Here is a 23,742-nt window from a genome sequence, read left to right as displayed (position 1 = left end):
CATACTAAAATTGGGAGATGTGCACACACTGTAGGGCGTGCGTGTCAACCCGATTTGAAAATCCTTCTACACGCCTGCGCATCTCCGACTATGTGACTATCTCACTTCAGATGAAAGAGGAACATGGTGTGGGTGGAGCCAAGAGAAATGTGCACAAGTACTTACATGCCTGGGTGCGCAGCCAGGTCCAGTGCTGGGTATCTTCTGCAGTGGAGGAGGTGTAAAAACCAAAAAAACAGGCAGCCCTGAGTGTTTTAAGGGGGTCTGGGGGGATTTTGGAGGATCTAGGAGAACTGGTGGATGAACTGTTGAAACTGGTCATAGTGTGGACGTGCACTGGTTATAAAATTCCCCGGCTCATGCCCGACTTTATGCAACTGTGCGTGCCCACTTGCAAAATTGGGTGCGCGCACACACACACACACACACACACGGCTAGGCTATTTTATAACAAGCAAGTGCATGTGCGCACATGTTATGAAATTGCCGCGTCTCTGGGCTCGCGCCAACACTCATGCATTTACGTGCACCCACGCACCCATTTGAAAGTTATCATCCCAGTTTCCAACTAGCGCACGCTATTTCCCAAAATGAATAAAAATAAAAAAATCTGAATTACGATGGCGCCAGCCAGCCAGTGTTCCTACCATGTGACAGGGCCCGGCCAATGGCACAGATACCCTGTCACAAGGTAAGGGCAAAGGGCCATCGGCGCCATCTTTATGATTGGCAGCCGATGGCCCAAGAACGGGAGATCGCTCCCAGGACCACCACTAGAGCACCAGGTAATTTAAAAATGTTTTGGGGGATCGGGAGGGTGGGAGAAGCTAAGGGGTAATCTTTAAAGGGTCGGGTGGGGTTTTTTTTAATCGGGCCATCGGCGCCATTTTGAGTGGCAGCCAAAATGGCGCTGAAGGCCCGAGAGCGGGAGAACGGTCCCCGCGCCCCTACTGGATCACCAGGTACTCGTAAAAAGTTTTGGAGGGGGTTGGGTTGATGGGGGGAAGGTAAGGGATTAGTTTTATAGGGTTGGGATGGGTTTAGGGGTTGTTTTGGTGTGCCGGTTTTCCCGCCCTCCCCCCCAAATAACTCCCGTTAGTGGACACTAACGGGAGTAACGATTTTTCACGATAAATCGTGAAAATTTCTATTGTATCGTGCACTGTACTGATTTTTGACGATTTAAAAAATATCTGATGATTTTTTTAAATCGTCAAAAAACGATTCACATCCCTAGTGGGCATGGTGTGGGTGAGCATGGGCGTTCCCGGGCGGAACCAAGAGATCTGCATACAAATACATGTCTGTGCATGGGCCTAGGTCTAATATTGCATAAGTTTATTTCCGCTATGAATGAATGAATGAGTGTTTGGGTAATTGCCAGGTTCTTATGGCCTGGACTGGCCACGGAAATAGGATGCTGGGCTTGATGGACCCTTGGTCTGACCCAGCATGGCAATTTCTTATGTTCTTAGTGTAAGTGTGAAAAAACAACAAAATAAATTCCTGAGGGATTTAAAGGGTCTGGGGTAACTGGGGGGAGTGCAGTCTATTAAACCAGGGAGCTTTGGAGGACCTAGCTCAATCCTGGGTGAACTGGTTGACAAACTGATTAAACTGATCTTGGCATGGATGCGTGCCGGTTATAAAATTCCCTGACTTATGCAACCAAAACCAGACATGGTTAAGTGCCCTTACTTGCAAAAATAAGCGCATGCACATGTGTGCCAAGACTATTTTATACCCATGTATGTGTGCGTATGTTATAAAATTGCCCCGTCCCTGAGTGCACGCTGACGCACATGCGACAATGTGCACCCGTGCGCTTCCTTGAAAGTTGCCATCAATATGAATGATGGCACATAAAGACCAATATGTTGTGTCCAGTCTGCCCAGCAATTTTTATTTTTTATGTTCAAATCATTTGTATTGACTTTTTTATAAAATCCATTGCAAACAGAGTAAAGAAGGTAAAAGAAAACCATCACCATAACAGTAAGCAACAAGTCAACATAGTTTAGTTTTAGAGTGGTAGCAACTGTCATCCAACGCAAGCCACTCCGTGAGAACTGAGCAGTGCCAGAAAAAATACAGAGCGGCTTTGCCGTAGCAAGATTCTGGAGAAAGGCGGGGGCAAAATCGGTTTCCGGAACAGTCAGGGAGCTGCACTTGGAACTGTTGACAGGCGCCATTGGCTCCCAGGCTCTACAGCGAAGAACACTGCTCTATATGTTGCATTTTTTAAAAATTATGAGAAGATTGTCCTGCATATGTTGTATGAAATTCTTTTTTTAAGTTAGCAATTTCCAAAAGGAACTGAATTGTTACCTGACTAGATTGTGCTGGTTGAAAATTGTCACCCTGAAATTCAGCTGAAAGCATGTGCGAGTTTTCTCAACGTGCATACTGTTAGCCAATTAGAGAGTTTTTCCCAGCTACGTGCTTTGATTAGGGAAGTAAACAAATACACATACATTTAGATTTTCAAATGTGCGCTTTGAGGGTAATTTAAAAAAGCATTTACACAATCTTGTGTTTTATATTTGCAATATTCACAAATAAAAAATCTTAAAAAAGCATTTACGTGCTTAAAATTGGGTTTTACACATGTAAATGTGCTTTAACCAAGTAAGCGGGCTTTCGAAAATTACTACAATATACCCTTGAATTGTCCGTAGGTTATGGATGTGTAAGTGCACATTATGCACATAAATGGCTTTTTAAAATTGCTTCAATAGTATGTTACATTTGCATGGGTAACGCCTTTTAAAATTACCCTTCGTATTTTGCCACTGCAAGTAAAGCGGGTGTAAAGCATGTAGACGGTTTTCGAAGGAAACCACTTGTGGTGTTTATATTTGAGACTTGGTTATAAATTCTACGGGTAAAACGTTCTTCATGGATATGCATTCATTGAAACAAAAAGGGGAAATTTTCATGAAATTCCTCATTTTGTTTTGATTCCTTTTTATAACAAATTTATTTTGGTTTAATTTTCTTTTCTTTGAAAATAAAGCAGCTACTGGCAAAAACCCAGTATCACCATACTTTAGAAACCAAAATCCCCCCACCCTCCTCAGTCACATCTTACCCCATCTATGAGGTCACAAGAAATCCACACGGGGCAAGAGTGATCCCCAGTTGTTCCTGCACCAGCTGGGCTTCAGGCCAGCACGACAAAATGTCTTAGACCTCAAGGTCTGCCAGCCCTATTTTAAACCACGTTTAAATAGGGCATCGTTCTTACCCCATTAAGACTTGTTGCACCTACATGGATCGGATAAGATGGGTTCGGAGAGGAGGGTGAGAGACTTGGGGAAGGCCTGGGAGGAGGGCTTCTGTTTATAAATTTTGACAGGCCTGGAGGGGACAGTTTTGGTAGGGACGGGGGCTTTGCTTCTTTTTGCTTTGGTGTTTATTTTATTTTTGAGAGAGAAAATGAAGTAAACCTCAAATGGGAAAAGAAAAAAACAAAAAAAATCAAATTCATACCTCTAGCATAATTTGCAACAAGATGGATTACCAAAAATTGTCCCCATCTGTGCAGTAGTTAATATGTAGGACTTCTCAAAACAGTATTATCATGTTACTGGTGCATGTCCTGCTGTGCTGTGCTACGCTGATGTTACTCTGATCTCTTGGTTGCCGGGATCAAAGACAGAATCTGCAGTGGACTGGAAGTAGAGGAATGAACATGGGAGCCCAATCATAGAACTTGCTATGGGACCAGGGAAAGCCACTGGCCATATAGCAATAGCTCTAATCTTAAACTCCATGCTGTGAGGTCAGTCCTTTAGAAATAAGTAAACTTATCTAATAACAGGCTGCTGTAAGTAACACTCTGGTGGTTGGGTTAAACTGTACAAGAGTCAAATACAGAGATGGTAACTTCAATACTTGTGTGCTTCCGCACATTTGCCGGCTGATGCATCCATTTTCTAACACACGTGCATATATCTGTGCATGTTATAAAATGACCTGGACGTGTGTACATTGGCACACAATTTTAACTGGGCACTCATATCTGCACGCAAATGCTGCTTCTACCGCATAAGTGGGGGAATTTTTATAAGGAATGAGCGCCAACACCTTAGCTAGTTCGCCCAATTCAGGAATAGGATTTCCAAATCTGCCTAGTTTAATAGCGTCCCTTCCCCGTGTTATCACCCCCTCTTAAAAACCCAGCTGACCAGCTTAGATATTTCTGTTTTACTACTTACCTGCCATCCATAGCAGAAGTAAATTTACGTGGTAGGGCACCCCAGCGTGCACAAGGATTCGTAAATATTGACGTGCACGTTTCTTGGCCAGGCCCTGACACGCCCATGCCCCACCCAGACCATGCCCATGCTCCACCCCCTATTTAGAATCTTTTCATTTCTGCGCACAGTTGGAGATCCACGAGTCCACGGGCGGCTTATAAAATCCGCTCAGCACGCACCGGTCCAACTTGTGCGCATATTTCACGGTTTGGGCATGCATAGGGCTTTTAAAATCCGTCTGATAGTGTTCACTAAGGGGCGGATTTTAAGAGCCCTGCTCGCCTAAATCCGCCCAAATCCGGGCGGATTTAGGCGAGCAGGGCCCTGCGCGCCGGTGAGCCTATTTTACATAGGCCTACCGGCGCGCGCAGACCCCAGGACTCGCGTAAGTCCCGGGGTTTGGCGAGGGGGGTGTGTCGGGGGCGTGTCGGGGGCGGGCCCGGTCGGCGTGGCGTTTTGGGGGCGTGTCGGCAGCGTTTTGGGGGCGGGCCCGGGGGCGTGGTTACGGCCCGGGGCGGCCCGGGGGCGTGGCTGCGCCCTCCGTACCCGCCCCCAGGTTGCGTCCCGGCGCGCTAGTGGCCCGCTGGCGCGCGGGGATTTACGTCTTCCTCCGGGAGGCGTAAATCCTCCGACAAAGGTAAGGGGGGGGTTTAGACAGGGCCGGGCGGGTGGGTTAGGTAGGGGAAGTGAGGGGAGGGCAAAAGAAAGTTCCCTCCGAGGCCGCTCCGATTTCGGAGCGGCCTCGGAGGGAACGGGGGTAGGCTGCGCGGCTCGGCGCGCGCCGGCTATACAGAATCGATAGCCTTGCGCGCGCCGATCCAGGATTTTAGCGGATACGCGCGGCTACGCGCGTATCTGCTAAAATCCCGCGTATTTTTGCTTGTGCCTGATGCGCCAGCAAAAGTACACCTATTCGCGTGGTCTGAAAATCTACCCCTTGTTGTGTGTGTCCATGTACGCACACATGGCCGCGTCTATTTTATAACACGTGCGTGTCGGCGCAAGCATGTTATAAAATATGGTTCCCATGCGCACCGGATTTTAAAATTTGCGCACGCTTGTGCAGGCGGGTTAAGACTCGCAGGGGCAGTGATTTTCAAAAAGCAATGCACGGCGACGCGCATGTCTTAAGGAGCGGACTAGGAGGGAACTTCCCTATACCCCTACCTAACCTTCCTGCCTTTCCCCCCTCTCCTACCTGACCCCTAACCCCCCCAAATATGTTGTGTTTTTGTTTTAAAACATCAACTTTAACTACTAGCTGCCGGCGCAGCCCTTTCTGATGACCCGGCGACTACTAGGGGTTACGTGTGTGTCCGGACAACTTAAAAAATGCGTGCAGCGCACGCAAGGCCCGGCCACGCATGTAATCCCCAGTATTTGCGCACGCGGGCTATCAAATTCGGCTGTAATTGGGTAAAAATATGCAGAGATCATCTTCTAAGTGTGTTTACTTTTATCCCTCAGCCTTGAGGTGAATATCAATCTATAATTTTTCTTGCTATAACTGGCATTAAAGATGTAGCGCTCCCATACACCAAGCGTCCTTTGAAACCCGCTGCAGCACATACATAGAGAAATTAATGCATTATGCATTGAGACTTTTCCCTTTAGAAACGCCCTTCACTATTTATTTCTTTTTTTCTATGCATTACACCAATTATACTTATACAGTAGAAAATGTAATTGTAATCCTATAAACAAAACATTTGTCATAATCATTATTGTACCCTAAATTATAAAAATAAATGATTTGCAAAAAGATTATTTTAAAAGTGTGAATGATTTATTAAAGTTTCATTTAAAAACTATTTTGCACATAAAATATTTAGTAGCCATTAATCAGAAACAAATGTTTATATAAACTTTAAAAAATTACAGTTAATGTTACAAAGATTGCTTTGGTAAGTCAAAGGATGCCAAATATTTGTTTGTTGAATTCACTTGCTTAAACGTAGTAACTGACAGTACATATATATATATATTTTCAGACAGATGCACTTTTTAAAAATCTACACACACTTAATGAAATGCTGTTTAAAATAGCAGTGGCCTAGTGGTTAAAATGGGCTAAAAGCCAAGGAATACAGAGTTCAAACCCTGCTTTTCCAAGTAATACTCCTTGTGATCTTGGGCTAGTCACTTTATCTCTGGCTGCCTCAGGTACCCACTGAGATGATAAGCTCTTGCATAACCAATAAGCCTGTAAGCTGCCTTACACATTATTTGACAAGTTGGCGTAAAAATCCAAATTATTATTCATAAAGAGGTAACTTTAAAGGGCCACCCGGGCGTCTATGTGCTTGTGGTACCCGGCGCGTGCACATAAACGCACCAGTTCTATAACATGCGCACGTCACTGCGCGCATGTTATAAAATCCAGTATTTGCCACGAGGGCGTGCGCATTTGCACACAGATGCAGACTTGCACGCGCAAGGAGGGATTTTTTGAATAAACGCGCGTAGACGTGACTTGGCCTTCCCGAGTTGCTTCCCAGTCCGCTCCAAAGGAGCACCATTAGCCTGGTGGGAGCGGACTTGGAGGGAACTTCCCTAATCCCCTAGCTACCCTTCCTTTCTTTTGCCCTCTCTGCCCTGACCCGTAAACCCCACCTACCTACCCTAATTTTTTTGTTTTAAAATTTACCTGATCTGATGAGCAGAAGTAAGTTCCGCGCGCCAGCCAGCTGCCAGCGAATGCGTCACTAGGACAGTGCCTAATGGCGCTGTCATGACCGGCCCAGACCCTGACCTCGGCCCTCCCTCGCCCGCCCCTTTTACAAAGTCCAGCTCTTTTATGCGTGGCTGGGACGCTCTGAAAATGCGCTCGGTATTTGCGCGTGCCTGGCATTTTAAATTTCCCAGATATTTTATAAGAAATAGAAAACTGTCAAAATCAGAGAAAAAGGCATTATTCACATTGTAGAAATCCAGATTGCAAAGAATAAGAGGTGTCTTATATACAGAACTTTATATTAAGATGCTAGACTTGCCTAGTATGTGAAGCAATACTTTTCCTAGCTTGTTTATTTTTATTTATTTAAAATTACTTATATCCTGGACCCTCCAAAGTTTGGGGCTAGTCACATGAAAAAAACACATAGGAATGGTTTGCTATTGCTTTTTTATTTGGCCAAACTATACTTTGGGCCTGATTTTCAAAAGCATGTATCCATATAAAACCCACTTTTAGGAATATATGTGGCTCTTTGAAAATAGCCCAGAGGGCAGTGTATTTAAAATATCAGAGATGGTGCAACCCACAGAGCAAGCTGTGTACTTGCATGGGGAAGCAGCCTGGAGATCACTGGCAGCCAAAGTGAAGAAGACAGAGACCCCAACCTACAGGCAGCCAAGGTGAAGAGGAGGCCGCAGTGCTTCAGTAGATCGCAACCTATTGGCTGCCAAAGTTCCTAAGAGGCCACAGGGCTGCCCAGTGGTTCCAAACCCACCAGCCACAAGATGAAGAGGGAGCCATGGCAGCCCAACCCGCTGGTCACCGAGATGAAGAGGAAGCTGTGCCCTCGGTGGCTCCCAAACATCCTGCGGCAAAACTAAAGAGGAGGCCATAGCTGCCCAGCTGATCCTAAGCTGCTGGCTGCCGAAATGAAGAGGAAGCTGTGGTGTCCCGGTGGTTCCCAACCTGCTGATAGCCAAGATGAAGAGGAAGCTGCAAGCCCATGCAGACCCCGATCTACTGGCTGCCGAGATGAAGTGGAGGCCCCAGTGACCTGGCGTTTCCCAACCTGCCAGCCACCTAGATGAAGAGGCCACAGACCATGGTGGTTTTCAACCTACTTATGGAGGAACTAAAGAGGGGCCTGCAGCCAACCAGTGAATCCCAATCTACAGAATGCTGAGATGAAGAAGAGATCGCAGGCAGCTGATGTAGAGAGGAAGGTTCAGGGCTGCCAGCATATCGAGAAGAAAGAAGAGTGAAAGGGATTTCCACCACCTGCACTGGGAGGCCATTCAATGTATCTACTGCCCTCTTTGTAAAGAAATATTTCTTAAGATTACTCCTGACATAGAGGGCTCAGGGCTGCCAGCACACAAACTATACCACCCTACCCTCACTATTCCACAATAATTACAGGATCTGGAAATGAATTTCCTAAGTATGATGAACAAAGGATATTAGTTTTAATTGTGGGGCATTCTTTGATGTGACTGTTTTGTAATACTGATATTTGGGGAATTTAAAAAAAGGTATATGTGCTTTTCATGATTGGATGTTCAGTTCATCAGCAGTTTTCAAATTCTTATTTTGTTTTTATTAGTATGGTTATATTATTTTGATTGATGTTTTATATTTCTTGTTTTTGTGTAATGTTTTATGAGGAATATGTTTGTTTTCCACTGCATGCATAGTCCGGCTTATTGTGGTTTCCAGTTCAGTTTTTGCTGCACATTTCTATTTAGACTTTATGTTCTCCTTGTATTCTGTATTTGATGCTAGTTTGTCTGTGTTCTGCATGTGTCACCAAGATGAGGTATTCTGCTAGCATATAGTTTCTGTGTAGGGATCTATAGTAACCTGGCTTGTTCTGTTTACCTGATAGGAGACCTATTGGTGTTTTCAGGCTGGTAAAATATTTGCAGTGTTGCCTTTTCGTAGGTCGGGTTTGAGTACTGTTTTGGTATGGAAGGCTTACTATCTTGAAACTGTAATTCATTTTATTCATGGCTTTTTGAGGATGAAGACTACATCCAACATGTGTTATAATAGGCCCAATACCAGATGGGTTCCATGTGACTTTATTTACTTATTTTTGTAGGGTTATCTGGCTGTCACCACAGCAGAGCATTTAAATACAATATATATGTTCCTTAACATAAGGAACCTACTTGGGGTAACCTACATTGAGCAGCAGTTACTACCCTTAACAGAAAGCTTGGGGATAACCTACACAGAGCGGAAATTGCTACCCTAAAAAAGCTGATCAGACCAGATGAACCATTTACATAAGAATAAAGGGTCCATCAAGCCCAGTATCCTGTTTCCAACAGTGGCCAATCCAAGTCACAAGTACCTGGCAAGTACCCAAACATTAAATAAATCTCAAGCTACTATTGCTTATTAATAGCAGTTCAAGGATTTATCCTCTAGGAACTTATCCAAACCATTTTTAAACTCAATTACATTAACTGCTATAACCACACCTTCTGGCAATGAATTCCAGAGCTTAACTATGCACTGTAGGCCGGATTTTCAAAAGGTTAAGCGTGCTGGGCCTATTTTCAAAAAGCTCAGCGACGCGTGTAAAGCCTTGGGACACATTTAAGTCCCAGGGCTTTACTAAAGGGGTAGGGCGTGGTCAGGCTACCAGCACAGTGGCCATATTTGCTGCTGTGCTGGGGAGCGTGTGCTGGCAGTCGGCAGGTGCGTGCAACTTGCACCTGCCCAGAGGCAGGCGCAAAAGGTAAAATAAAGGTCAGGGGGGTTAGAGTAGGGTTGGTGGGGGAAAGGTTAGGGGAAAGGGTGGGAAGGTCAGGCTAGGGGGAAGGTAACGTGGCTCGGCGTGCACAAGTTATATAATTGTGCACCTCCTTGCGCGTGCCTGCGCGTACAAGTTATGAAATTGGGCGTACATGTACATGCATCGAGTAGCGCACACACGTATAGGCCGCGCTCCTTTTAAAATCTACTCCTGTGTGAAAAAGGAGTTTCTTCAATTTGTTTTAAATAAGCTTCTTGCTAACTTCATGGAGTTCCCCCTAGTCTTTCTATTATCTGAGAGAGTAAGTAACCGATTTGCATTAACTTGTTCAGGTCCTTTCATGATTCTGTAGGGCTCTATCATATCCTTCCTCAGTCATATGTTCTCCAAACTGAGCAGCCCTAACTTCCTTAACCTTACTTCATTGGGCAGCCATTCCATGCCACATCATTTTGATCGCCCTTCTTTGCACTTTCTCCAGTTCAACTATATCATTTTTGAGATGCGGTGACCAGAATAGCACACAGTATTCAAGATTCTTTAAAACAGTTTCCTGGTACTGAAATCAGGCTCTCTGTCTATAGTTTCCTGGATAACCCCTGGAGCCCTTTTTAAATATAGGAGTTATATTGGCCATCTTCCATCCTTCAGGTACAATGGATGATTTTAATGATAGGTAAAAAATTAATTGAAATAGGTCTGAAATTTAATTTTTTAGTTCATTCAGAACCCTGGGGTGTATGCCATCTGGTCCAGGTGATTTACTATTCTTTAGTTTGTCAATCTGGCCTACCACACATTTCAGGTTCACCGTGATTTGGTTCACTTCATCTGAATCATCGCCCTTGAAAACCATCTCTGTAAACACCGAAGCAAAGAATTTGTTTAATCTTTCCACAATGGCCTTATCTTCCCTAAGTGCCCCTTTAATCCATCGATCATCTAATGTTTCAGTCAGTTTCCTCGCAGGCTTTCTGCTTCAGATATATTTTTAAAAGTTTTTATTATGAGTTTTTGCCTCTACGGCCAACTTCTTTTCAAATTCTCTCTTAGCCTGTCTTATAGGTATCTTACATTTAACTTGCCAATGCTTATATATAATCTTATTTTCTTCGGATGGATCCTTCTTCCAATTTTTGAATGAAGATCTTTTGGCTAAAATAGCCTCTTTCACCTCACTTCTTAGCCATGCTGGAAATCATTTGACCTTCCTTCCACCTTTCTTAATACATGAAATACTTCTGGACTGCGATTCTAAGATTTTTTTTTTAACAATGCCCATGCCTACTGCACAGTCTTAAACTTTGCAGCTGCACCCTTTGGGTTTTTTTTCTATTTTTCTCATTTCATCAAAGTTTCCCTTTTGAAAGTTTAGTGCAAGAGCTGTGGATTTACTTACTGGCCCCCTTCCAGTCATTAATTCAAATTTGATCATATGATCACTATTGCCAAGCGGCCCCACCACTGTTAGCTCTCTCACCAAATCCTGTGCCCCACTAAGAATTAGTTCTAAAATTGTTCTCTCTTTTGTCAGTTTCTGAAACAATTACTCCGTATAACTGTCATTTATTCCATCCAGGAACTTTCTTTCTTTAGCATGTCCTGAAGTTTCACTTACACAGTCAGTATTGGGGTAATTGAAATCTCCCATTATTACCACACTACCAATTTGGTGAGCTTCCCTAATTTAGCATTTCACTGTCTGTCTCACCATCTGTCCAGGTGTGGACAGTAGTATACTCCTATCACTATACTCTTCCCCAATACACAATGGATTTCTACCCATAAAGATTCAATTGTGCATTTAGTCTCACACAGGATCTTTATCCTGTTGGACTCTATGCCATCCCGGACATAAAGCACCATCCTACCACCAAGATGCTCCTCTCTGTCATTGAGATATAATTTGTACCCCAGTATAGCACTGTCCCATTGGTTGTCCTCCTTCCACCATGTCTCTGAGATGCCAATGAAGTCTGTCATCATTCACTGCTATACATTCTAATTCTCCCATCTTACTTCTTAGACTTCTGACATTAGCATACAAACATTTCAAAGTGTGTTTTTTGTTTGTATTAACTTTCTGCTTTTCAGTTGACAGGGATAAATTGGAATCTTTTAACTCAGGCACTTGAACTACTTTTCTTATTATTGGAACCTCTCTGTCGGGATGCCCTAACTCTAATGCTTCATTTGTATCCTTTGAAAATACTTCCCTCTGAACCATGTGCTGCTGAGCGACTGTCAGCTTTCTCCTTTGATTTTGTTTAAAATCTGTTCTATCTCCTTTTTAAATGTTAGTGCCAGCAGACTGGTTCCACCCTGATTAAGATGAAGTCCATTCCTTCAGAAAAGACTCCCCTCCCCCCCCCTTCCCCAAAAGGTTTTCCAGTTCTTTACAAAACTGAATCCCTCTTTCTTGCACCATTGTCTCATCCATGCATTGAGACTCCGGAGCTCTGCCTGCCTCTGGGGACCTGTGCGTGGAACAGGGAGCATTTCAGAAAATGTTACCCTGTAGGTTCTGGATTTCAGCTTTCTACCTAAGAGCTGGATATTCCATTCTTGCTGAGAATGGTGAATCCAGCGGAAAGGGGGGGGGGGGGTGGGCCTGTGAAAAGCTGGCAGCAATCGCACCACCGTGGTGTTATCTCTGCCGGCTTTTGCATCCAATAGCACCACCGGCAATGATAACGGTCCTTACCTTATCGCCACCAGCGAAGATAACGCCACATCTGCCTCCTCACAGGCCCGATTCCTCCCCTCCCCGCCTCGACTCCGCCCCCGGCAAGCTATCTCACGCGAAAAGGGACTTTTTGCGTGTGATAGGCTTAGAAAATGACCCCCAAAATTTGATTTCCAGATCCTTCCCACATTTTCCTATGTCATTGGTGCCCCCATTTACCATGACAGCTGGCTTTTCCCCAGCATTGTCTAAAATCCTAACTAGGTGATGCTTGATGTCCGCCAACTTTGTACCAGGCAGGCATGTTACCAGGCGAAACGTCCACCAGACACCCAGCTGTCTACATTCCTAATAATCGAATCACCAACTATAATGGCTAACCTAACCCTTCTCTCCTAGGCAGTAGCCCTGGGAGACATATCATTAGTGTGAGAAGACAATGCACCACCTGGAGAACAGTTCTTGCTACAGTATCGTTTCCTGCTGCACCAGGTTGATGCTCCCCGATCATGAGACCTTCCTCCTCCAAGGCAGCACTAGGGCTGCCAGACTGGAGTTGGGACTTGGCTACTAGTCCCTGAAGATCTGATCTAGATACCTCTCTACCTGCCTCGACTCCTCCAGGTCTGCCACTCTAGCCTCCAGAGATCGGACTTGTTGCACCAGGTGCACATGTACAACTTCTCACTGGAGGGTAAAAAATCATACATGTGACACTCAATGCAAAAGACTGGGAGGTCCTCCTCTTGCTACTGGACTGCTACCTTCAACTTAAATTTGTTCAGTTCCTAGTTAAGTTTAGGCTGCTATGGGAGTAGGAATGCGTACAATTAGGGTCCTTTAAATGTATTAGTATATTAATTATTTATCTGGTAGTGATCTACAAGGGAATGATTAAACTCTTGATATGGTGTGAGGAATTTCTGAATTTAAGTTAAAGGCTGATTAACATATATATATATATATATATATATATATATATATATATATATTTTTTTTTTTAGTGAAAAAGTGTCACCTGCTTATAAAATAAAGGATGAACTAGGGATAGGTGGGAGGGAAAGACAAACACACAAACTCCTGGTTTTTGCCTGCCGTCTGACCAGTTATTTAATATTGACACACTAACCTACTAAATATCCCCCAATAGTTTACTTCTCCCCAAAACTTTTAAGTTCTGAAATTTTCCCCAAGCAGTATTTACCAATTCTTTTCAGCCACCAGCAAGGTGATCCTCTCCTCTGTGCTCCCACTGGATTGGTCTTTATCTACTGTTATTTACTATCTACTAAGTGATGTTTTTACCTCAAAAGACTGCACTTTGTATGTCCTCTCATGCCTCGTGATTTATGTAGAAAAAACAAGTACAAATCATGTTTTTTGCACATAGGACTTTTATGCACACAAAATGATTTGTGCTTGTTTTCCATAGATAAATCATGAATCTAAGACTCCTTTTTCCTGCCAGTGTTAAAATGCATGCTCAGCCTATTCAAAAGGATGATCGCACATTTTTGCTTAAATTTGTGTTTGCACACTTTTTTAGCTCGCAGTGCATTAGCATACCATTTGCTTATTGCATCATGAATTAAATTTTTTTAGTGCATATGTTAAAAATCTGTGTGCTGAATTTCAGTGCACTGTATTAACGCACAATTTATTACACTAACCCCTAAAATAGTGTTAATTAACCTTCTGAAGGAGAACATTTCCATTAACATAATAAAAAGAATGATAAGAAATATAAAATTATTTTGAATATGATAAGATATTTGCTTAACTTCATTAGTAAAACTACCCTAATGCAATTTTTAGATTAAAAATGATAACATTTTATTGGTTCATCCCCACTAGGAACCCTGGCTGTTTTGATATAATCAAGCATTCAGCATACTGAATTTTAAGTGTACTAATTCCATTTTCAATACTAGTAACTAAAATTATTTTGAACGAAGGAAAATCAGTTATCCTATAAAAAGCTTCATTGCTGTAACACAGTTTTTGTACTGTAACTTGAAATTATGGTAACAGTTTTAAAATTAAATGTCAATTATAATTTGCCAGTGGAAACATGAAGTATACAACTGCACAAGGGGAGAAGTGAAACAGCAATAATACATTGCCTAGAATGCATGACATGTTCTTATATTGACATCTACCTAAAAATGAGATTTCCTAGCACATTTAAATGCCTGTTTGACAACGTGTAAACATATTTTTTGGTTATATCTAATGTTTGCACATATACTGGATACACAGTTATGCATTCATATAAATATTTATGAAATTATAAGCGGAGAGTCATGTAGTTCATGAATGTATTTGCATGAACCAATTTGATGAACTCATGCAAAATCCACAAACCTTTAATTAGTTTAGTAATGTGTTTACTTTTTTGTTTAATGATACACAAATTTGACAATGAATCTTTAGAAACCAATCAAGTCTGTTCATATCCATCAGATGCCTGCAGATTCACCTTGGATCTGGTAAAATATCACATATTTGTGGATTTAAATCAACATAGTTCCATTCTAGGTCAAAGAGTAAGGAACATTTGAAAATATATTTTGCTGGCAGTGTATTATGTATTTATTTATTAATTTACTTATCTAAAATCATTTCTATACTTCACACTATCATGAATCAAGGCGAGTGACAACATAACGTTCATAAAATTACAAAAAAACAAAGCATCAGCTAAAACAAGACACGACCCTACCCCAGATAGTCTGGCTGTGCTCATGAACAACAGGCCTAACAGGATGTCAATAAGTTAGGGCTTAGTGGTCTCCTTTTCAAAGGCAGATTTATATAAAATGTTTTCAACTACATTTTAAAAGTCAAAGAACATATAAATGTTCTATAAATAATTGGGCACTATATTGCAAAATAAAGGAAAATTGGTTCTTACCTGGTAACATTCAAATTGACACAGGCACATTTTGGCACGTGTGTCGGCACGAGCCCAGATACATGGCCATTTTATAACTTGCATGCACTTTATAAAATAGCCTGGCAGTACACACATGTGCACCCAGCTCGGAATTGACCTGGAAGAGACCCAATGGGTGGTCGTGACAACAGATGCCAGCCTTTCCGGCTGGGGTGCGGTTTGCCAATCGAGGGTAGCAAGTGGGCCGCTGGACAGGGCAGCAGGCGAAATGGTCCATAAATCGCTTGGAAACCAGGGCAAGTACGTCTGGCGTTGGGCAGAAAGCCAGGCAATCCTGCCGCAGGAGATATGCAGAGCAGCTACCTGGAAATCGTTGCACACCTTTGCACGTCACTATCACTTAAATCTCCAATCACTGGGTTTTGGCTCCTTTGGTGCTCAGGTCATTTGAGCAGGGCTGTCTGGGACCCACCCTACATAGGGAAGCTTTGGTACATCCCACTGTCTGGACTGATCCGGGAACATACAGGGAAAAGAAAATTATTCCTTACCTGCTAATTTTCGTTCCTGTAGTACCGCAGATCAGTCCAGATGCCACCTTAAGGGGTAGATTTTCAAAGGGTTACGCGCGTAACCCCTGAAAACATACCCCAAACCCTCCCCCCTGCGTGCGCCGAGCCTATTTTGCATAGGCTCAGCGGCACGCACAAGCCCCAGGACGGGCATAAGTCCCGGAGCTTTCCTAGGGGGACGTCGCAGTGGCGCATCATCCGGGGGTGTTACGGGGGTGTGGGCGTGGTTCCGGCCTGGAGGCATTCTAGGGGCGTGGCCACAGCCTCCAGACCAGCCCCCGGACTGGAACCTGGTGCACCAGCAGGTGTAACTTTGGGAATCAAGGTAGGGGAGGTGTAGATAGGGCTGGGGGGGTGAGTTAGGTGGGGGAGGCAGAGGGAACAGGCAGTGTGCGCAGGGCTCGGCGCGCGCAAGGTGCACAAATGTGCACCCCCTTGCACGTGCCGACCCCGGATTTTATAAGATACGCGCATACCCTAAGAGTAGATATGGGTTTTGGGATCATCTACACAGTAATTTTGAATATCAGCTAGAATGATTAACAGTATGAGGACCGTGTATTGCCAATGGTTCCTTTTGCAAGTTTGTTCCCACTACAATTTCTAATCAAAACATTCTTGTACATAGTTACAGTCTGAGGTTGGTTTACTTGATCCATTCAATGGTTTCTTCTTGCTTTGATATACTCAATACTGAAGGGACGCAGAGGGTGCTCCAGGCTATGAGAGCGCACCCTTCAAGCTTTTCTCTGACTTGTGTCTCTGTTCCAGCAGATGGAGTCAGAGAAAAAAAGCTGAAAGGCACGCCCTCTTACACTGGTGTGCCACCTGAGATCCTTCAGTATAATCCATACCATAGCAGAATGAAACATATCATAACCTCAACATAACTTCGGTCGCATGCACAAAGGAACCTGCCCCTTTGTGCACACCTTTGTGCGCAGAAGTACAGGTGTGAACATTTCCTCTTGTCTTCGTAAAGTTTGCATCGAGTCCTCACAAGATGGATTCTGCCGATATCTGTGAGTACCTTAAGATTTCAGACACGAATCTGATATCTGTTCCTACAATTATGGGTCAAGGACGCTATGCTGCCAACAGAATCTGTCGAGCCAAGCAGTTTCCATTATACAGAACTCTCAAGAATATTACTTTAACATCTTTCTGCTTTCATTACTACTAGTGCCTTGGTTATTCTTCTTGTCAATGCACAGTCAATTGCAAGAAATCAGCAATAATCTATGATTTGCTAGCTTCGGGGAATTATGACTTGTTGCATAACTGAATCCTGCTTGAAAGATTATGATATACCCATCTTTAATTGTTGCTGTCCTCCAAATTATTCTCTAAGAACATAAGCTGTGCCATACTGGGTCAGACTAAGGGTCCATCAAGTCCAGTATCCTGTTACCAACAGTGGCCAATCCAAGTCACAAGTACTTGGCAAGTACCCAAACATTAGATAGATCACAAGCTAAAGCTCGATCCCAGACAATCTTAGAAACTCCTCCAGTAAGAAAGAATTCAAAAAGCAATTGAAAACTTTTGAAAAAGCATTTCCCAATAAGAAATAATGATTCAGCTCCAACCACTCTTCCTGACTAGTTCACCAGGCCGGAGACCACACTTAGTACCCTCATATCTAATAGATGCCTGTTCTTGACAATCCAGTTGGAATCCATCCACTATTCCCTTTTATTGTAATTTTCTTTCCTGTTCTTATAATTTTAATTTAACTTAAACCTTTACATTTTTCCCTTTTTAATGCATACTTTTGTTTGTATTCAATATTTTATTTTGTTTTTACTATGTATGTCCACCTTTTTAAACGGCTTTGACTACTTCCTAGTAAAAAAAAAAAAAAAAAAAAAAGGGGGTATATAAAAATAGTTTAAATAAATAAATAAATACTATTGCTTATTAATTACTGTCATAGCAGTTTATGGATTTATCCTCTAGGAACTTATCCAAACCTTTTTTAAACCCAGTTACACTAACTGCTGTAACCACATCCTCTGGCAATGAATTCCAGAACTTAACTATGCGCTGAGTGAAAGATTTTTCTTCGATTTGTTTTAAATGAGCTACTTGCTAACTTCATGGAGTACCCCCTAGTCCTTCTATTATCTGAGAGAGTAAATAGCAAATTTACATTAACTTGTTCAAGTCCTTTCATGATTTTGTAGACTTCTATCATATCCCCCATCAGTCATCTGTTCTCCAAACTGCAGGCCTAACCTCTTTAGTCTTTCCTCATAGTGTAGCCATTCCATGCCCCTTATCATTTTGGTCTCCCCTCTCTGCCCTTTCTTAGAAGCCTCTCAAGCAGGACTTTGTCAAACGTCTTCTGAAAATCCTATCTTTTTAAATCTAGACAGGACAGAAGGGGTGGTTCAGAAAAATTCATTCTGAACTAGATGTCTCGGTACCATCACTCTATGAAATGCTTTGTATTAAATCTAAAAACATAAGCATCTGTCTAACCTACTGTCCACCCAGACTCCTCGCCTATAATTCCTCTCCTCTTTTTGAGTCTGTTTTGAATTTAGATATTGATCCTACCAAAACCATCACTGTGGGAGATTTCAATTTACATCTTGATGTTTTACTTCTGCCTAACCCCGCTCAAATTCTAACTAATACCCTATCTTCTTGTAGATGGACTCAAATTGTTTCTGGACCAACAAGCTGGTGTCTCTGTTTATATGGGTCTGACCATTTTCTTCTATCCTTCTCACTCATCCCTGTTGACAAGAAGCAGGTGACTATCCATAATCCTACATCTGTGATGAAGAGGGACCACATAGAACCCTAACTTTTAGCATCAGAATTAAGACCCATACTAGAAAATAATATCTGTGACCATCCAGAAGTGTTCCTAGAAAACTGGAACACTTCACTATTGAATACACTTGACAATCTTATACCTCTGAAGCCTGTTTATATGAAAAGATTGAATGTTGCTCCATGGTTTAATAATAGCCTACAAAAAAGAAATGTGAGTTGAGAAGAGCAGAAAGGGAATGGCGACGAGTACCAAATCTTACTAACAAACTGTTATTTAATTCAAAACTTTCAGATTATCACGACTACATTAGTGCAGCTAAGAGAGCCTACATTTATTCCAGACTCTCAACTGTGCTAAACAACTCCAACGTATTACATTCCTCTATTAAAAATAGTTACACTCAACACTGGCTCAATTGTTTTGCCCCTAGCCATCCAAGGATCGAATATCACAGAGACATTAGTTTTATATTTCAATGAAAAGACTAAAAATGTGACTAATAGCTTTTCTACTTTATCTAACAATGCTCCCGATGACTTAATTTTTGATAGACCAATGTGGGATACATTTGAAAATGTCTCAGAAGCTGAGATTATACATATCATCAGTAAAATGAATCCCTCTCCTAATCCACTCAACATATTATCTACAACTTTTCAGAAAACACAATTCAGATATAGCTTTTTTCATCTCTGATTTCACAATTTGTTCCTTAAAGGACAGCTTTCTCCCAGATTCTTTGAAACAAGCTATGATTCATCCTATAATCAAAAAAGCCTCTGCTTGACCCTTCTCTACTTTCAAACTATCACCCTATCTCTTCACTACCATTTTTATCAAAAATATTTGAAACAGCTGTTCTCTATGAACTCATTAATTTTCTAGAAGTTAATAACTTTCTCGACCAGTACCAATGTGACTTTAGGAAACACCACAGCGCACAACAACTTCTTCTTTCTACCTTTGACACGATAAGAAGGGGTTTTGATCAAGATTCTGCTTTTCTCCTATGTCTCCTTGACATCTCTTCTGCTTTTGACACAGTGGATCACCAAATACTTCTTTCTAGGCTATGTTTGTTTGGAATCTCTGATGCTGTTCTTTCTTGGTATTTTTCATTTTTTTCTAATAGATCTCAGCAAGTTTCTATTCAATCCCATTCCTCCTCATGGTATGATTAGCATTCTGGTATTCCTCAAGGGTTGGCTGTGTTGTGTCCATCGGTCTTCGATGGCTTCGCCCCGCCTATCTCTCTCTACTTGCGGCTCCTCCCACTCACCTTGGACTGATGGCCGCCATGGTGTCTGCTTGCCGACGTCTCCAGCGTCCCCAGACCAGCTTTGGTGCTGCCTCCCGCCATTCTCCTTCAAGGTACCTCTAGGGTGCGCACGCGCACGCCACCCTCATCTTTATTTCCACATTGGCGCAAACTTCAGGGGCATCCCCTTGTTCTGACGTCACGACTCCAGGGTATATCTACCTACTGCATTTGCTGGCTCGTTGAGTTAGCAACGGAATTCATATGGATGGGATTCACTCTCCATTCCTAAGCTACTCTGCCACTCCAGCTCTAACTGGAACTCTTACTACCCTTCGGGGTCACTAACGGAGTACCCGCTCCTCGTGGGCCTCTCTCCTTCTTTCAGGTGCTATCAGGAAACCGGTACTCGCTCCCCGAGGGCCCATGTTCCCTGGGTCGCTGCCTGCAACTTCTACCTTCTACTTGGAAGAACTAACTACAGTCACCATCAGTGAGTACAGAAAACATCTCTCTCTACAGTACTGCTTTGCCGGAATCAGGTACTCTCTCCTCGAGGGCCTGCCCTCTGTTCCGGTGCCAGACCTCTCGTCTAGTGGAATCTCTGCTACTGCTAGTGAGTACAATGCTACCGAGTCTCTCTGCTCTAAGGGATCAGGTACTCGCTCCTCGAGGGCCTGCTTTCCCTGTCTCGGAGCTCTCCTATTCTACTTGGGACTCTGAATGTTAATTCTATTGTGTGCTCATAACTGTCTCTTTCCACTACAGCACTGCCTACAGAGGATCCGCTGTTCCAGCATTCTGTGAGATATGCACCCAGCCGGGCTCTACAGCCACTACTCCCTACTGCCATATCTGGTGGTTCCATATACTGTTTAATAAAAGATTCAAATCTGTGTTTGTCTGTCCGGAGTTTAGCCTGATACTGTGGTCCCTCACGGGACTGCCCCGTGGGCTTGGTCAGCTGCCACAGTGTCCAAGGATCCACCCAAACACCAATAACCATAACAGGCTGTCTCTGCAACTCTGTTTAACATCTATTTAACACCTCTATGTCATATCCTTTCTAATCTTGGTGCTCACTTTAAACTATATGCGGACAATATTCAATTTTTTCCTCTTAAAGAAACTTGGGCACAAACTTAATCTTTTCTTAGCACCTGTCTATCTACTATCCAACAATGGCTAAGCCATAATAAGCTAGCTCTCAATATTTCAAAAACCGATATCATCATCCTATCTCGTTTTCCAAACCAAAATACTCCCAATAGAATCCAATATAATAATCAAACAATTCAATTTATTCAGAAAGTTCATAATCTTGGAATCTTCATTGACCCTGCTCTATCAATGCATGATCATGTTAAGGCTCTGACACAATCCTCTTTACAAACTTAGACTTCTCTGTCATTTAAAACCCCCTTCTAACCAAAACTTATGTTCTGTTTTAGTCTCTTCTCATATCGACTACTGCAACTCACTCTTAATTGGATCGCCTGCCCATACTACCCGACCATTACAGATTATTCAGAACTCAGCTGCTAGGCTGTTGAAAGGAACATCAATCCGTGAACATATTACACCTGTGCTCTCCATATCATTCCAAATTCAATATAAGTTAGCAACAATTATACATTCTATTATTCACAATATTCATTCTCCCTGGATTACATCCATCCTTAAAATTCATACTCCTATTAGAACATTAAGATCCTCTTCTCAGTCCCTTCTTGACGTTCCCTCTCCCAGAGCTATCCGCTTAGAAAAAACCCGAGAATGCACATTTTCATCAGCAGGTCCACTTTTATGGAAATCCCTCTCCACTGAATTAAGAAACCTCACTGAAAAATCATTTTTTAGGGAAGCCTTAAAAATGTATTTAAGAAAGCCTTCTCGAGTCAGAGTGACATGATATAAATACCACAGTCTTTCCTAAATTATATATATAGTCAGGCTTTTGATCCTTACAAGTTTGTTTAAGATGTTTTTATTTCAGATTTTATTTTATTTTATTTCATTGTTATTTTAAAGTTTTAACAAATTTTTCTGTATATGTTTTATTTATGTATTATCAATTATGTATTTATCTATTGTATCCAGCCCTGAACATAGGAATGGCAGGTAACAAATGGTTTAAATAAATAAGTAAAGTTACACAGCAGTGGACCTGGATGCATGCCTGAACATATAAGTAATTACACACACATCTCTTGGCTATGCCCCAAAATACCCACACCCCAACAAGACCACACCCACACTGTGCCCCTATTTAAAAAGTGAGATGTGCATGCAGCAGAAGATACATATGCATCTGGATGGTTTTTCTAATTCAAGGTGCATCTCCCGATTTTGGCACGCACCGGGCTTTTAAAATTCACCTTTAATACTTTCCCCATCCCATCTCAATCTCCTGGAATACCTCTTCCTAATACAGATAAAAGTAAATGCAAAATAGTGTCCCACAAACTTTTACATAAAGAAACCCCTAACTGATTTTCAAAGCATTTTTTTTATTTTATTTATTTATTTTATTTTCAGTGCACTTTTTGGATGCTGCAGTCACTCATTTCTTTACCTTATGCCTCACATTGCATTCTTTAACAATCACCCTACAAGTTTTATTGTTTATAAGTGATGTGTATGGCCCTCAAAGGAGAATAGGTTTGCACATCTAGGATGCTTTAACTTTATTGACATTTAATTTGCATGACACTGAGAAATGAGGTTCAGTTTCCTTTCATTTGATGAGCGAGCAAACATTCACACTGTTCATTGATTCTCTCAAATCCTTTCACTTTTTTATTTGGATAAAATAAAAACTATTGAATTGCAAACAAATGTACACTGGCATGTGGGAGATTAGTACTCCCAAAAGATACTACAAATGATAAGGAAAAAAAAATGATCACAGAGATATTGAGTAAGCTAGTGAGGGGGAAAGTTATCTGGGTAAAGTTGCCAAATACCTTTAGTCAGATAGTCAGTGAAACGTATCCAGTTTTCTGCTCGATGACATTATCGGGATTACATTAAAACAGGTATTTGTCCAACCAGCTGACTTTGGGCAGTGCTGAATATTAGTGTCACCCATACAAAGTGAAACCACACCCCAGGAATGCCCCAAACACTGCTTCTCTTCACCCTTATAACTTATGTGGGGGGCAGTGATTTGTGTGGAGGATGACAGAGGGGGGAGAAAGTCAAAAGTTAGCCAAACAAACTCTTTGAATATTGACCCTTAATGTTTCTGCAATGGGAATGGCCAGTTCTAGTCTCTGAGATCTACAGATAATTATCAGGATATCAGCAATGCCTAGCATAGGCACTCACATCCTCCCAACTCAGTCAGTGGGAGGATGCTAGTCAGTGTAAAGTGGAATAATAGGGCCACCGCTTTATTAAACAATATAACAATTATTACAACCAATTTGAAAGTTAAACTGTATAGATTACAAAGAACATAAATCCGACAATCAACCCCTCAGATCGGTCAAAGTTTCTTATTTACTTTTATCAACATATGGCTTACTAGCTGACAACCATGCCCCTTCTAGGGCTACTAGCCTAATGAAAGCCACTGCCAGACTTGGCCATCTGATCAGTTGGTAAAAATCTAACCATGAGGTAACTGTACATTATGGTGCCCTTTCAGCAATATCCTGTAACCTGTGATGTCCCTAGGCTGAACAGGTATATAAATCAGTGGTGGTTTCACTCAGATTTCCAACTAATCCTGGAACTAGCTGTAAAAAATAAGGGACATGGACGTAGTCTGATACTTGGGAAGTTGGAATGCATCAACCCCATTTTAGCTGTGACAAAGAAAAACCACCACAGCT

The 23,742-nt window shown here is 42.3% G+C and overlaps 1 protein-coding gene across 1 annotated transcript in view; it reads left to right on the top strand.

Annotated features, from left to right (window-relative positions):
* DIAPH2 (diaphanous related formin 2) overlaps positions 1-23,742 on the top strand; it is a 2,404,298-nt gene that overhangs the window by 2,216,923 nt on the left and 163,633 nt on the right. The gene's annotated exons all lie outside the window — the stretch shown is intronic.

The sequence above is a fragment of the Rhinatrema bivittatum genome, chromosome 6, assembly GCF_901001135.1.
Source record: "Rhinatrema bivittatum chromosome 6, aRhiBiv1.1, whole genome shotgun sequence".
Taxonomy (NCBI): Eukaryota; Metazoa; Chordata; class Amphibia; order Gymnophiona; family Rhinatrematidae; genus Rhinatrema; species Rhinatrema bivittatum.
Note: the sequence above shows the minus strand (reverse complement) of the source record. Positions and strands in the feature narration are given on the sequence as shown.